Consider the following 15,881-nt stretch of genomic DNA (forward strand, 5'->3'; position numbering starts at 1 on the left):
AGCATCATATGCAATGGTGTTCGCCTTATTCCGCGTTGAATGTTATGCACAAGCATTTGGAAGAGGCAGTGAAGTTGTGTACTCTTGTGATCTCTGACACACTTCTCCTCTTCTAGTGGGGGCTCCTCTCTGTGTTGACTGTTGCAGTGCATGTGCTGTCCTGTCCTCTGACTGTATGGAAATGTTAGGTTTACATTTATAGTGACTGTTCCTTGTTCTTAATAATGACCTAATAGGCAAGCACATGGCCGAGTTATTCAGAATAGGGAAAATACCTGGAACATGACCTTGACCTTGACCTTTTAAGGACTATACTGACACTATACTGACACAAAATAATCATGGCAATATCAGCAAATAACTCCTCATACCATAATTGAGAATTTGTTTCTCATTTTTACAATGAAAGTCTATTGACATTCTTCAGAATAGCAAATTTGACCTTGGCAATGACCTTTTAAGGTCACAATCACACATTCTCCTCATGAAATTGTCAGAAATGGTTTCCTCTCCAAAAATTGGTCAGAATTGATGTATGGCATGTGTATAAACAGTTTAAAAGTAAAAAACACAGGTTTTTGTCATAGGCGATGGCGACCATATTTGGCGGCCATATTGTGAAAAATCTGGCACTATGGTGGACGAGCACCTCCGTGATTTTTAATGTCTAGGAACCCACTAACTCAATTCCAGTGAGAAACGCCCCCAACTCAAAATTGCGAACGGGTCTACATGGATGGTCCAGGACTATACAGGGGGCAGTCACATTCTCGTGACCGCTTAGTGACAAGGCGTTGCAAGAATATGACTGCCCCATGGAAGTCAGGATTGCAAAGGGCAATACTCCACAAAATTTCTGGGGTGATAGTGGAGGGTGTCAGGTGTATGTAGGCCTGCAGTGACTGATATAGCTAACTCCCTGTAGTCCAGAGTTAGAGGGGGCAGTCTATACAAAGTCAGTCGTTTTCTGGCAGGGAGTCGCTTTTCAGCACGACACCGGTTATGAGTTCCACCAATAAGTTGACGTTCCCGAACCGGTTAGAACAAAAAATACTGTTCCCGGAACGGTTCATTTCGTTCCTTTCAGCTGATTACTTCCCATATCTGACGTTAATTAACCAAGAAAGGCGGAAGTGCAGATGGGTGCAAATAAACCTCAAATGTGAAAATGCGCGCTCCAGACTGACTTGGGTCACGGGGAGTGCTATGACAGACATACTAGCGAATTTGTGCATATCTGCATTTGAAGTGGCCATGGATGCCCATTAACGAAGAACATTCTCGTGTGCTTTAAACGCGCTTCTCTGCAATATGTCTAACAACGATGCAATGGGAACTCAGCCCTTTTGTATGACAGTGGTTTCTCTTATTTAGGATGTGGAGTGGAGGTGTAATCCACTGCTCTCTCTCCATTCAGTCAGCGAATATCTGATGTCACACAGGAGGTGAACTTCAGCCGTCATGGTAACGTGCGCAGGAAAATAATTACTTTTTTTTTTTAGTTTGAGGAACGAAATAAAACCGGTATTAACCGGTTAGAATATATTTTTTTAAAGTGTTCCTGTTCCAGAACATAAAAAGTAATAGCGTTTCCGGTTTCGATTCTGTTCCCTGTAAAATACAAAAAAGTTCCTGGTTTTCGTTTTCGTTCCTTGAACCGGTTCAAAGCCCAGATAATATCAAATGTTAGTAAAAGTGTGGTGGTGGTGGTACAGTGTGGTGTTTTAAAACTTTTGACCGGCGTTTGTAAGTATCATTTTAACATTTTCTCGTGCCAAGTTAAAAGGCTAATTTCAAGTAGCCTAAATGTATGTCCCTGATATTGTGGTCATAGAATAAATGGATGCAGCACCCACTTCCATCTGTAACCAAGGAGAAAAACAGTAAACCGTTTAAGTTTGCCTTTGTTGTATTTGTTGTATTTTATTTTAAGTTGCACGGAAATAGGAGGTGAGAAGAAATTCATTTAATTCTGAGGAGAATAAGTATTTGTATACTCACTATAGAGGGGTATCATTTACCATGGATAGTAGTGCCATGGTTATTGGCCCGAGTAGCCTGATGCTGGTCTTCTGTTTTCATAAGTATGGCCCGTTGCCTGTTCCTGAGTCCATCATGGACAACACATCATTATAAACAGGGTTTTTTTGTATTGTATCATAAATTAACTGAAGACAAACTTACTTCTGTAGTCTTTGCAGAAGATTGAAGGGGCATTCCACCTAAATGAGCAGGCACACATTTGTACACAAGAGAATCATCAGAATTATCAATAATGGAATACATCATGCTGTGTGAAACCAAAATTGTGCATATCTTACACGTACAACACCAAGTAGTGAAAGTTGACAGTTGATAAACATGCATGAGACAAGGTGTAATAGTAATTGTGCATATCTAAAGCTTACAACATCAAATAATATATAAAAATGTAAACCTTTACTTGAAGTCCCTCCAGAGAGAAACTTGGGAAACCTAGGGAAATGTATTGGATCATTTGAAGTGATAAATTTACAATGTGAAGGAAGAGTTGGCACTGACCACTAATTTAAGCAAGTGGAATTATACATTCAGTTTCTATGTGTAGTTAGTATGTAAAGAGGAGGTTATAAAAATGTGAACCAACCGGTCTTTCTTCACCAGACAGGAAGAAATGCCAATGCCAATGAAAATGCCAAAAGCAAAAGAAAATATTGCAATTAAAACTATAGCCCAAACTGCAAACGGTCGGCCTGGGTGAGGTGAGAAAAAGAAAACATTCCGTCAAGATTTATTCACATTCCAAATGGAAAAATTCAAATGTATCATTATTCATTATGTTATATTATCATATACTGTGTAGGCCTATATTATCATTACGCGGTCCAAAGGAGATGGACCTAAATGCAGACTAATTCCGAATGGGTGCTTTGATGAAGTATTTCCCATAACACATGGGAAGGGTAAGGATGAAATGAGGTGCAACTTTAGACTGCAGACACAAAATGGTTAAAAAAAACAAAAACAAAAAACAACAACAACAACAAAAAAAGGAAAAAGCCAGGAAAATATAAAAATCTGAAGGAGTGGTAAACCAATGGCCTATAGTATACTATAACAGTCACAACCCATTTAATAACAGTTAACGTGAACAAGAGGTAGATTATGCAAAACAGACAATAAACTAAGCACAAAAACTAGACACCAAAACACCAAACTAGAAAACGAAAGCAAATGTATAACACAGGCCAGGGTCTGCCTGCCAGAAAATATAAAGTCCAACGTGATGGGAATACAGTAGCTAGCAAATCCTGAAACAGGACTGAGGGAGCCCTCGGAGAGTGCAGAGATACATCATATCCCCAAAAACTGCACACGGATCAGGAAAGTTAACCTGATTCTAAACCAATTTTGAACATTTCATCAAAATGTCCATGACTGTTCAAGTAAAGGTTGAAGCGTAGCGACAATAGACACCGTTTGTCCACAACACATACAGGTCCTTCTCAAATAATTAGCATAGTGTTAAAGGTCATTTTTTTCCCCATAATGTAATGATAAAAAATAAACTTTCATATGTTTTACATTCATTGCACACCAACTGAAATATTTCAGGTCTTGTTTTGTTTTAATATTGATGATTTTGGCATACAGCTCATGAAAACCCAAAATTCCCATCTCAAAAAATTAGCATATCATGAAAAGGTTGTCTAAACAAGCTATTAACCTAATCATCTGAATTAACCAATTAACTCTAAACACTGGTAAAAGCTTCCTGAGGCTTTAAACAGTCTCAGCCTTGTTCATTACTCAAAACCGCAGTCATGGGTTAGACTGCTGACCTGACTGTGTTTAACATTGAAGTCAATGGCAGTGGCATTGCATGAGGGTTATGAAAGCCCAGATATCATTGATGCTTAGCTGTCAGCTATTTTTTGTTCTTTGATCTGGTGACCCACACTTCCCACTTCATTAGACTCCATAGATTTCCATACCAAGTTTTTGTATTTTTAAGAAAAATCTATTCTAACTTGCCACACAGAACTTTCCATTGACTTTCAATGGGGTTTCATGTCTGGCAAATTAGAATTGATTTTTCTTAAAAATAGAAAAACTTGGTATGGAAATCTATGGAGTATAATGAAGAGGGAAGTGTGGGTCACCAGATCAAAGAACAAAAAACAGCTGACAGCTAAGCATCAATGATATCTGGGCTTTCATAACCCTCATGCAATGCCACTGCCATTGACTTCAATGTTAAACACAGTCAGGTCAGCAGTCTAACCCATGACTGCGGTTTTGAGTAATGAACAAGGCTGAGACTTTTAATGCCTCAGGAAGCTTTTACCAGTGTTTAGAGTTAATTGGTTAATTCAGATGATTAGGTTAATAGCTTGTTTAGACAACCTTTTCATGATATGCTAATTTTTTTAGATGGAAATTTTGGGTTTTCATGAGCTGTATGCCAAAATCATCAATATTAAAACAAAACAAGACCTGAAATATTTCAGTTGGTGTGCAATGAATGTAAAACATATAAAAGTTGTTTTTTTATCATTACATTATGGGGAAAAAATGAACTTTAACACAATATGCTAATTATTTGAGAAGGACCTGTAAACTGACTGGCCATGTACTTGAATCTATGTGTGTGCTTTGGGTATTCTGTGTCCAACAAACTCAATGTCGCCAGTTAGATGTCTTGGCAGCCGTCTTCTCATTATACATGTGTAGGTACTGATCACAACATTCAGTGATTGACTACACAGATTTCAGATAACTTTAGCACATTAATTAGATTAATTAATTACATTACAAATTAATGTGTTAAAAATGAACACAATTAAGTATGAGTATAGGCATATGCTCATAAACTGCTCCACCAAAAGCTCTGAGGCTAAAATTTCACCCAGCTCCTGTGAAACCGCTCCTAGCTGCTCACATTTTAAAGTGGTAGTTCGCTATTTTAGACATTGAGCCTTGTTTTTGTGACTTCTGGGGTGAAGTAGAGATGTTCTCATCACAATTTTGACATTTGGTGCTGAACAGAGCATTTGGGTATTCAAGACTGCAGCCCCCCCACCTTTACACCTTTACAGTACTTCTGTCGGAATTGGAACGAATAGCATGGTTAGCTAGTTCACCTTTGTTTTGGGAAGCACGTCACTCTTGCTCGTGGTTTGGGGTGGGTTCAGGCAGAGTTCAAGCAACATCGATCGATTACTGCCACCAAGTGCACAAGCCTCTGACCCATACTACACCAAATGTCTAGTCATGTTACGAACAGGGCTGAAAAAACCCACCAACACAGTGTTCAAAAATGGAATATTGTCCTAATATAGGCCCAGTAGGAAATTCAATGTTCCACAATCGTGTTTCACGAGCTCCGATAAATCAAAGCTGCGCCAAAAAAGAACCTTGTTTTATTCCAATCGGGATTTGAACCCACACCAAAAGCAGCATCTCGCAAGAATGCAGAGTATTTAATCGCTCACCTATCTCCACACATAACAAAACTAACAGCATATTTGCATTCAACTCCCAACAAGCATAGGTTACATGGAATTACATGTAGCCTTTAAGTTGCCATTGCGAAATGCGCTGTACTATTTTTTTAAGAAGGCACCAGTGTGCGGTGATCCTTCTTGTTTTCCTTGCATTGTAGGCTATGCCTTAAGCCGGGCATACACTGTGCAATATTTTCACTCATGGGTCTTAAGCTTCTGCTCACACTGCACGATGGAATTTCACTGTTTAAAAGTTCACAGCTCACGACTCACGTCCTCACACTACACGAGCTGACAGTCGGATGCGAGTGAAATGCTTCCACCGCACGACGCGACAGGCTGTTTCCCCGGTCTGCAGAGGAGGGAACATGCGCACCTGAGGTGGAGATGAGGTCGCGCTAAACAGCGAATCGCACGGCCCTATTAATTTGTGCATGTGTCAAAACGGGCCGTGGCACTACTTTAACGGCGATTTACGCACGAGCCACGACCAGGATTTCAAACCGTTTTGATTTTCTTGGAACCCTGCGATTGCACGATCGTGAGGTGAAATCGTATGTCGTTACCCCATGTACACTGCACGATACGAGACTCACGATTGACCTGCGATTGAGCAAGAAATCGGCCCGACTCCCAACAAGTCGTGCGAGTGCCAAATCGGGGCAAAAGTCGCACAGTGTAAGCCCAGCTTTAGTCCACAAGAACTCCAAACTACATCGTAGGCTACAACAAGTTCAAAAATGGACATTATGCAACTGCCCTAGTATGTTGAAATAGTGCGTAATGGAAAGGCACTCGGAAAGGCGAGCGTTATGACAAGAAATGGACACTTCTTCGCGTTACTAGTTCTTATGTCATGGTATTCATATTCTTCATTTCATTTCAATTCTACTATTTTACTACAAGTCTGTCACAAGCAGCCGGTCAATCGGCTACTGTTAAAGCAAATGTTGTTTCAGCAGTGAGCACACTCCAAATAGCGCCATGGCCCATGGCGCACAAAGTAGTCAGTAGTGCAGTCAGGGGGATCAGAAAACAACACAGCGCATGTCCTTATTTCTCTATCTGTGTGAATTGGGCCATCGTTGTGTTTTTGTAAAATACAGATGAAAAGCCGTTAGTTAGGCCTACTTGGCCTTAATGTGACTAAAGCCGGGCATACACTGTGCGATATTTTCACTCGTGGGTCTCAAGCTTCTGCTCACACTGCAGGATGGAATTTCACTGTTTAAAAGTTCACAGCTCACGACTCACGTCCTCACACTACACGAGCCGACAGTCGGATGCGACCGAAATGCTTCCACCGTACGACGCGACAGGCATGTTTCCCCGGTCTGCAGAGGAGGGAACATGCGCACCTGAGGTGGAGATGAGGTCGCGCTCAACAGCGAATCGCACGGCCCTATTAATTTGTGCATGTGAAGTGTCAAATCGGGTCGTAACACTGCTTTAACTGTGCGATTTACGCACGAGCCACGACCAGAATTTCAAACCGTTTTGATTTTCTGGCGACCCTGCGATTGCACGATCGTGAGGCGACATCGCTTGTCGTTACCCCATGTACACTGCACGATGCGAGACTCACGATTGACCTGCGATTGAGCAAGAAAACGGCCCGACTTTCAAAAAGTCTTGCGAGTGCCAAATCGGGGCAAAATCGGGGAAAAAGTCGCACAGTGTAAGCCCAGCTTTAATGTGACTGAATGCGCGGCTGAGAGGCAAAGACTCTCGGATGCCAGAGCTCCACACGCGCGCCCAACAGCACGCGTGGATCGGCCACTTTACACACACACACACAGAGGGTGGATGAACAGTTGCGCAGAGGAATAGGCACCTGCGCTTAATGTAGGCCTATCTTACTGAGGGAATCGAAATCTTCACACTGAAACGCCTTCGCGCTTACCATTCACCGCCCATTGCTCGTCAGTTATTTATGGCGTTAGTTATGTGCAGATCGACATTTGGTTACTGCATTTAATGGGGTGGATTTTGGGGATATGATTGTGTTAACAGGTCTTTTCCGACGTTGAAGGACTTTGAATGTGCCACGTTTACAGACATTAACGGCCCCTTCCATAGGACTACATCCATCCCTTCCTGCGCGTCTTTATGTACAACGGCAATAATGGCAGTTCCACCAGCTTACGTTGCGCGTAAAGACGTGCAGACTGGAAAATTAAATAAACATTCTGATATGTTTTATTTATTCTCGAGCGTAATTTCAGTTATCATTTCAAGCAGCATTTAACTGCACTCTGCCTGGCCATGACCTGTTGAAAGTGTTGCGTTGCCCATGAGAGTGAGAATGACTTCGCTTGCCGTTCTGGAAAAAAGATGTGATTGGTGGTTATTATAGGCTACTTTATTCACCGGGGATTGAACTCACGCCTCCGATAACAAAACGGCAAACGTGTGTGGAATTCTAACCACTCACCCACCAACCGTGCTTCCAGATTAGTGGTAGGCTATAGCATACAATATTAATCCAAACATTATATGCAAAACCTAAGTAAAAGTAATACATGGTGGATTTTAATGTTGCATTTGGTAACTGCAGTTGAAGGGGTGAATTCGGGGACATGATTGTGTTGACGAAGATTTGTGGACTTTTGATAGGGATGTAGGCTAATTACTGCATTTGACAGGCACTGTGGTAGCGTCACTGCTTTGCGATAAATGCACCCGAGCTGGGGCGAGACACTCCGAGCATTTCCGACAACTTCATCGTGCGTCTGAACTTACTTGGTTGGAATTTCATCGGACTTACTTCGTACCTACATCGGACTTTGTTGGTTCGAGGCTTTCGAGAAATCGTAGCTGTTGGTTAGTTGTTGTGTCGGACTTCGTTCGGACTTACTTGGTCCGAAGGCTAATTTTGGTCGGATTCCAGAAATCCATCCCAGGTCAATTGCCACTTTTGTTGCAATGCATATAAGTGAATGAAAAAAAGTGGACCAATTTACCTGAATTCACCTATATACAGTGAGAGTGTATGACAAATAGCAGGAAAAAATAGATTTTTCAAGTCTTACCTATAACACAAACACAAAAATCTTTCTTGTTTGTTCCTACAGTGTTTGAAGCAGTGCAGGTGTAGATTCCATGGTCTTCAGGGACAGCTCTCTTTTTAATGTATGACGGTACAGTTTCTATCACATGTCCCCCATTTAAGGTCCAGGTGTAGGTGCAGTCAGGAACACAATCAGCAGAGCAGGTCAAATGGATCTGATGGTGACGCTGTACGTTCCCCTCCCCATCAATGGTAAAAGTATCTGAGTCTGGTCCATCTGTAACCACACAGGCCAGTTGAAATAGCTCCTTACATGCATACCAGTGACAAAATATGCAGTATGTAACCAATGTTTCATGCATCTGTGTCTGCACCAATCGAAAATACACCAATATATTGTGTACAGAAAACAAATAGTAACATAATGCAACACATAGATCATAACTGTCCAATCAATGACAACAACAATAAGAAAGAAAGGATATAACTTACAATTCACAGTCAACTTTTCAGAGGCCTGAATGGGGTCACTAGCTGGATTGCTGACTTGGCAATTATACTCTCCTGTGTCGTTTCTCTGTACTGGGCTGATGGACACTGTTCTGTTGTGTTCACTGATGGTGACTCTGCCTGGCTCTGGAGACAGAGTTCCTCCATTCTTCATCCACTTCCTGGTGGTGATGGAGCCCTTGGCCTCACAGGTTAAGTTCACAGAACTTTCACCTGCTTCTAGCTCACCAGGACTACCAGAGATTGCAATGACAGCATCAGATACATTTTCTATGAGAAGTGTATAAAAAGCAAACACAGGGTTCTCTTATCAGTTGAATTCGTTCGACAACTCTCTCTATGTGAGGTCCTCATCGTATGAGACATCCACCAAAGCACAATAAAATCACCACCGATTAGGCAGGGAGGCTGCGAGGACCCAGCATAGCCGCTCTCCAAGAGGATATAACAGACGGCGACAGGGACATGTGCTGGTCCTCTTTCACCTCTTCCCTTTCATGAGCACACCTTCTCTCTTGCGCCTCCTGTGATTCAGTTTAACTGTCCATATAACTTTGCCTGGCTTGGTTTTGGGCACTGAATTACAAAGTAATCTTCTTTTGCATAATTTCTCCGACTACCCTTGGATCAGTGGATTAGGTAAGTGTGGATATCAGACCTCAGAGTTTCGTTTACCTGTCTACCTTGTCTGGGGTCTGCTAAGGCTGGAGCCTTGCGTGACTGAATTAAGCTTATTAGTCAGATGTGCCAAGCCTTGATTTGCGGCCTAATTCGCTTATCTCGAAAAGCGACGGCTATAATGCTGGGGTCAGCTCTATGTTCCCACAGCCTATTGGTCCCACGGCCCATTGGTCCCACAGCCCAAATGGTCCCAGCTTATTCCTGCGGCTCCATGTTCCCATGTTTAAGAAATCATTCAAATATAGGCCCTATGCTCTACAGCTCCATGTTCCCACATTTCCAAGTAAACTAAGAGAACCAATAGGCCTAAAAAATAATGTTAAAAATCTTAGTGATGTGGGACCAATGGGCTGTGGGACCAATGGGCTGTGGGAACATAGACACGCTCCCATGTCACTCGGTCTGAGGTATTTTGTTTCAACCAAATTGCTGATAGTCTTTTTCACTCAGGCATTCCCGCCTTTTGTGACGAAGCTATTAGCTACCCTCGAGAGCTAGCTTATCGGCACTTCGCTGTGTCCCGACTAGGTCTGACTGCCCCCACCCCTATGTCTGCTGCTGTTGCATTCCCTCCGGTTCCCCTGACCTAACGCAAAAATATCGCCTCACCAGCAATTTCATTTGCTGGTCACCTGTGGCATTACTGAGATTAGATTAGCTAGTCGGCTAACCTTCCCTGGGTATATAGCCGAGGCTACCAGAGGAAGTGTTAGCTGCAGCTAAACTCTCGGTTTTGACTCGCAGCTGTTGAGACTACACTCAGCATCCCTTTTACGGTCAAGGGTTTTTTGCATCTTACCCCTCGCAGTGTACATGATGAGCGGCCATAAGGCTACCCATTAAAACGACCACCCCCAGAAAACAAAAGTTTGGATATAGGGTGCGTTCGAATCGGAAGGCAGTGACTCGATGACTACCCCCTACATAAACAGGTCTCTGACTAGACAGGTGAAGTTAGCTGATGAGGCAGCCGTTACGAACGACACTAACGAGTGCGCTGCCCTTCACATTTGATTCTATGGCGGGAGTTACGTTCATCACGTTAGCGCTTAACTTATGCATGCTATTTGAACGGTGAATGACTGCCAAGCAGCAGAATCGTAAAATAGGCTATAAATAGATGTCGTGACGGCATATTTAGATACTAAAATGTTGATTTCTCCCTTCGATTCTCAATATCTACGTACATAAGTGTCAGAATAAAGAGCACTATAAGGTAGTAGCTTGGGTGGTAAGCATGTTTGTTTACACAGCCTGATCTCCAAAAATTCCGTGCTCCTGGACACGGATGTTAAGGACACGAAATCCGTGTCCAGGAGCACGGATTTTGCCAAAATTCCGTGCTCCTGGACACGGAATTGTTTTCCATGCTCCTGGACACTGAATTGTTTGATGAATTGTCATTAGGCTAATGTGCAAGCTGTGACAATTGATCAATGATTCTCGAACTTTAGGCCTGGGCCCACTGGTTGGCCCTTACTGTATTCCAAGTGGGACTTGAAATCATTTTCTAAAAATCAAAATCACATTTGTTTGTATGTATGTTTTGTTTTATTTATTCAGTTGGTGATGAGCCCTGAAGAAGTATGAACATTTCAAGGGGACCCCGAGTTGGAATAGGTTGGGCACCCCTGGATTAGACAGTTTGATACACATTACAGAGTTATTTAGACCCAAACCTCATAGCCGTCCATTGAAAATCAAAGCATTTCCAGGTAATGCAAAGTGCATTACAGAACTAAGGTATTGTATATTGTAAGATGACAGATCTCTCAATGCACAATATATAGCTACTGTAGACCTTTGGAAAACAAATGGGCTTGATATGCAGTACAGTTATTTTAGACTCAAAACTCATCTAGCCATTGATAGGCTATATTACAGAATGAAGGTAGGACTAAAGTGTAACGGAGAAAACTGGAAGATGTGATTGCAATTGCACACACATCAGTTTCAAGAACAGTAGGCCTACATGGAGATCCTGTATAACAGTATTTTCATTTTGTCTGGAACTAAACTAGACCATTACCTTTTCTGAAAATGTGTCTTTTTTAAACATACAATCTGACTTGCTGGGTATGTTGACTGCTCTAGTGTCAAAGACACATAAAACTAGGTACATCATTATACAGACAGAAATGGCATCAGATGAGTCCTGTTTAATTTCATATGTGTTGTGACTGAGATGTTGAGAATGAGTAAATACATGATGAACAATAACTATACTACAGAATTGTGAGAACACCAACCAGCGGGAATATAACTCCACAAACATGCTGGAGGGAAGAAGGAATCTCACAGGGATTTGATGATTCATCAAGGAAGAAAAGATATTCAAGGGAAACTAGTGCCTTGCATTGATTGTTGCCTCTGAGTCTAATAGAGTGAAGCACACAAAGTGAATTGAAATCATTGACTGCATGTGAAGTGTGTAGTGTGAAGTGGGGCGTAGAGCAGGTGGGGTCCTGATCTCTAAGGAAAAGGATACAAATGAACATCTGCCAGTTCAACACAATTTCCTCACTTACTATTTTGGAAATGAATCTCCTTTTCAGTGTTATTTCACAAATGATGGCCAATCATGCACATTGATACTGTTCAAAGGGCAGCATGTCTGGGTAACACACAGCATGACCTGACACTAAATCCAAACAGCAAAGCTGGAAAAAAGAACCTCCGTGTAATCTTCCTGGATCTTGCTGATGTCTTTGGCGCCATGTCCAATGAGCTCAGTGATGTGCCCCCCATTTAAGAAAGTCCCCATTTGAACAGTAACTGGAAAGAGGACTTTCAGCTTACATCAAGATGTGGCTTGAAGTTTCAAGATGCCCATTACCAATCTCACAACTTGCAGTGCAACAAGGCATGACTACAGATGACACTAAATTCAGACATACTGTATCGTGAGTCCAGAGATCAGTGGTAAGGGAAAAGGCATCACTTGTGGTTACTTAGTGCAAGTGGAGACCTGCAATGGGAATGAGGCAGCATCAGCTCCCAAGAAGGCTGGAGATATTGGTGTATCTTTCAGTTTCCTATTCATACAGCCATTTCTTTTGGAGATTGCCTCCACATGCCCTCAGACAACCAGCTTATTATTTAGTACATTGTACCATGGAAAGGTACATCACAGCCGGAAAAGTGAAGTCTGCATTGAAGAGGTTAGATGCAGAAGGTTTGTGGCAATATACATCACCAAAACGTCTGAGGGATGTGGGAAGCAAGGGTCTCACAGCCACCAAAAGCACAGGTATGATCACCCTGTCACTTCCCAGTAAGGGTTTACAGTATGAAGTTCAAAGAAACCCTCAAAAGCCAGAGGAACTGAGCCAAATGCCCTTATTGTCATGTGTTCTAAAATCAACTCATTACTCAGAAATTGAAACTGTTCATGAAACTTACCCCTATCATTCTCCAATTTGTTGCGCTAGCAACCAGCAATCACCAATGATGCTGATTGGATGGGGAAAAAGCCACAGGACCCAACAAATGGCAAACAGCTCCTAAATTTAACTTCATCATTTATCATTCACCATGTTTTCTATACAGCTATAGCTCAAACACTGAATCTTTTCATGACTGGGTTTTTGGAAGAATTGATATAATAGCCCAACCTGGCTGATTATGAAAATAATGATGGAGATTTTGAAAATTAAAATTCACACACATTATAATTTGTGAAAACAAACATACCATAGGTGCAATTTCCATGTTATGTGTGAAGGATTCTGAATGCACTATTTGCATTCTTTTAATTGAACAGTTAGTGTCATTAAATTCTCATTTCTGTGAGTGAGCTGACAATTGTAATATTCTTCTTTTGCAAATGCCATTCTGAGAGTTACGTATCCTCTTGACCTCTTGCCTTGTCCTAATTAATCTTGTTTTCAAACACTTGAATGTCCACCTTCTGTACACTCAAGTTGAGCCATTTTTGCAACCAATACACTATGGTCTCTATCAAGATCTAATATGCCTGGTCAGCCATTGAATAGTACTTTCTGAAAATAACATCCACATGCCCATCAACTAATCATCCGCAGGGTGTCAGGAACTTTTTCCATAACTGCAAGTAGGCTATATAAAAGGAGACCAGGCAACATGTTTTCACTTCATGGGTCCAATACTACCATTGCTTATGGGTTTGAGGTTCAACAAAACAAAATTGCCAAAAGAAAATCTCATTTCATGTAAAGAAGTAAGCGTCATCAAGTTTGTATCGATAGCACTCTGGCCCATTTTAGGACATCTATAGCATGCATCTCCAGCACATGACTACCATCACTTTAATTTATTAGAAATATAGGCTAAATGTGTCCTGGCCCACTGACTGAAAAAAGATTATTTAACATAATGTATGTAGGCTTTCTAAAGATCCACTGGATGTGACATTTGTGTTGTGATATCTCCCAACTTCCTACATTCCTCTACCTTAGCTCTACAATGTAATTGCAGAACTTGCATTTGCAATGTACAGCTCCAGGCCTTTTTATTAGAATACCATGAAAAAGTTGATTTATTTCCATAATTCCATCAATAATGTTAAACTGTCATGGATTGTATATTCATGGCCCAGTTTTTTAACTATTCCAATCATTATTTTTTTTCTTTTTATATACGTTGGCCTTCCTGCTCAAAAAACCCATGAATTGGGGAATTCGCATTATTAGAATATTGTTATAAAATCACATTTTTCTTCATCAAAATTCGGTTCACATTAAATCAGTTGAAATTTGGTACTTTCTACATAACATGCAATGGTCAATACTTGGTTAGGACATTCTCTGTCTTCATAATGGCCATGATGCGTTTAACATTGAAGTCAATGGCAAAAACAGTGCATGGGAGTTATGGAAGCCCAGATATCCTTGATGCTTTGCTGTCAGCTGTTCTTGTTTGTTGACCTGGTACCCTACACGTCACTCTTCAATATACCCTGTAGATTTCCATGCCACGTTTTGGTGCTAACTCACCAGTTTAATTCTAAATAACCAGAAATGAAACCCCATTGAAAATGAATGGGGTTTAATTTCTGTTGAGTTAGAATTAAACTGGTGAGTTAACACCAAAACGTGGCATGGAAATCTTCGGGTATATTGAAGAGGGAAGTGTGGGGCACCAGGTCAACAAACAAGAACAGCTGACAGCAAAGCATCAAGGATATCTGGGCTTCCATAACTCCCATGCACTGTTTTTGCCATTGACTTCAATGTTAAACGCATCATGGCCATTATGAAGACAGAGAATGTCCTAACCAAGTATTGACCATTGCATGTTATGTAGAAAGTACCAAATTTCAACTGAGTTAATGTGACCCGAATTTTGATGAAGAAAAATGTGATTTTATAATAATATTCTAATAATGCGAATTCCCCAATTCATGGGTTTTTTGAGCTGGAAGGCCAACATATATAAAAAGAAAAAAAATAATGATTGGAATAGTTAAAAAACTGGGCCATGAATCTACAATCCATGACAGTTTAACATTATTGATGGAATTATGGAAATAAATCAACTTTTTCATGGTATTCTAATAAAAAGGCCTGGAGCTGTATTTCAATGGTCAGCATCTAAAGTACCTGAATTATGTGCATTTAGCAATCTAATCCATATATTTTCCAAAGGTTCATAATGTGCATTGAAACATCTCCCAACTTCCTCTATCCCTACATAAGCTCTGTAAAGTTCAAAAGATTTCATACGTTTAAAAAAAATGATTTTTAATGGACGGCCATGAGTTGTGGGTCTAAAATAAGTGGGTTATTTGTAGTAAGCTCTCCAATCCATATATTGTCTTAGGTCTATACACTGTAGATGTGATATAAGCAATACATGTTTAACTTCATGATTTAATCAATGACAAAAGCCCTCAAACACCTGCAGCATGCATGCAGCTCCTCATAAAAGCTGTATCTGTACCATGTTTCACTTTAGGCACCATTTCTCTTTTTTCATATTCTTCATCTCCAACACCATATAGTTCTGATGCTATCAGTTCTAAAATGGTTGATCTTGGGATCTTGATTTCAGAGTATGAGTCCCATTAGCCTTCATTTTTGTCAGAATTAGGCCTGACATACTCTTGGCTGGCTTTTTTGAGACAGGACAGTGGGAGAGACTTCTTTGGTGTTAAATGTGAAGAATTTGGAAAAAATACATGGTGCCTAAAGTCAAACATGGGAGGGATACAGCTC

The 15,881-nt window shown here is 41.0% G+C and overlaps 1 long non-coding RNA gene across 1 annotated transcript; it reads right to left on the reverse strand.

Annotated features, from left to right (window-relative positions):
• Positions 1 to 2,047: 2,047 nt before the first annotated feature.
• Positions 2,048 to 2,477, reverse strand: LOC134448483 (uncharacterized). The gene is made up of 3 exons (XR_010034778.1): positions 2,438 to 2,477; positions 2,185 to 2,222; positions 2,048 to 2,104 (listed from the first exon to the last, which is right to left on the reverse strand). It is a non-coding gene; the product is annotated as an uncharacterized LOC134448483 (long non-coding RNA).
• Positions 2,478 to 15,881: the final 13,404 nt, after the last annotated feature.

This window comes from Engraulis encrasicolus, chromosome 5 (assembly GCF_034702125.1).
Source record: "Engraulis encrasicolus isolate BLACKSEA-1 chromosome 5, IST_EnEncr_1.0, whole genome shotgun sequence".
Classification (NCBI taxonomy): domain Eukaryota; kingdom Metazoa; phylum Chordata; class Actinopteri; order Clupeiformes; family Engraulidae; genus Engraulis; species Engraulis encrasicolus.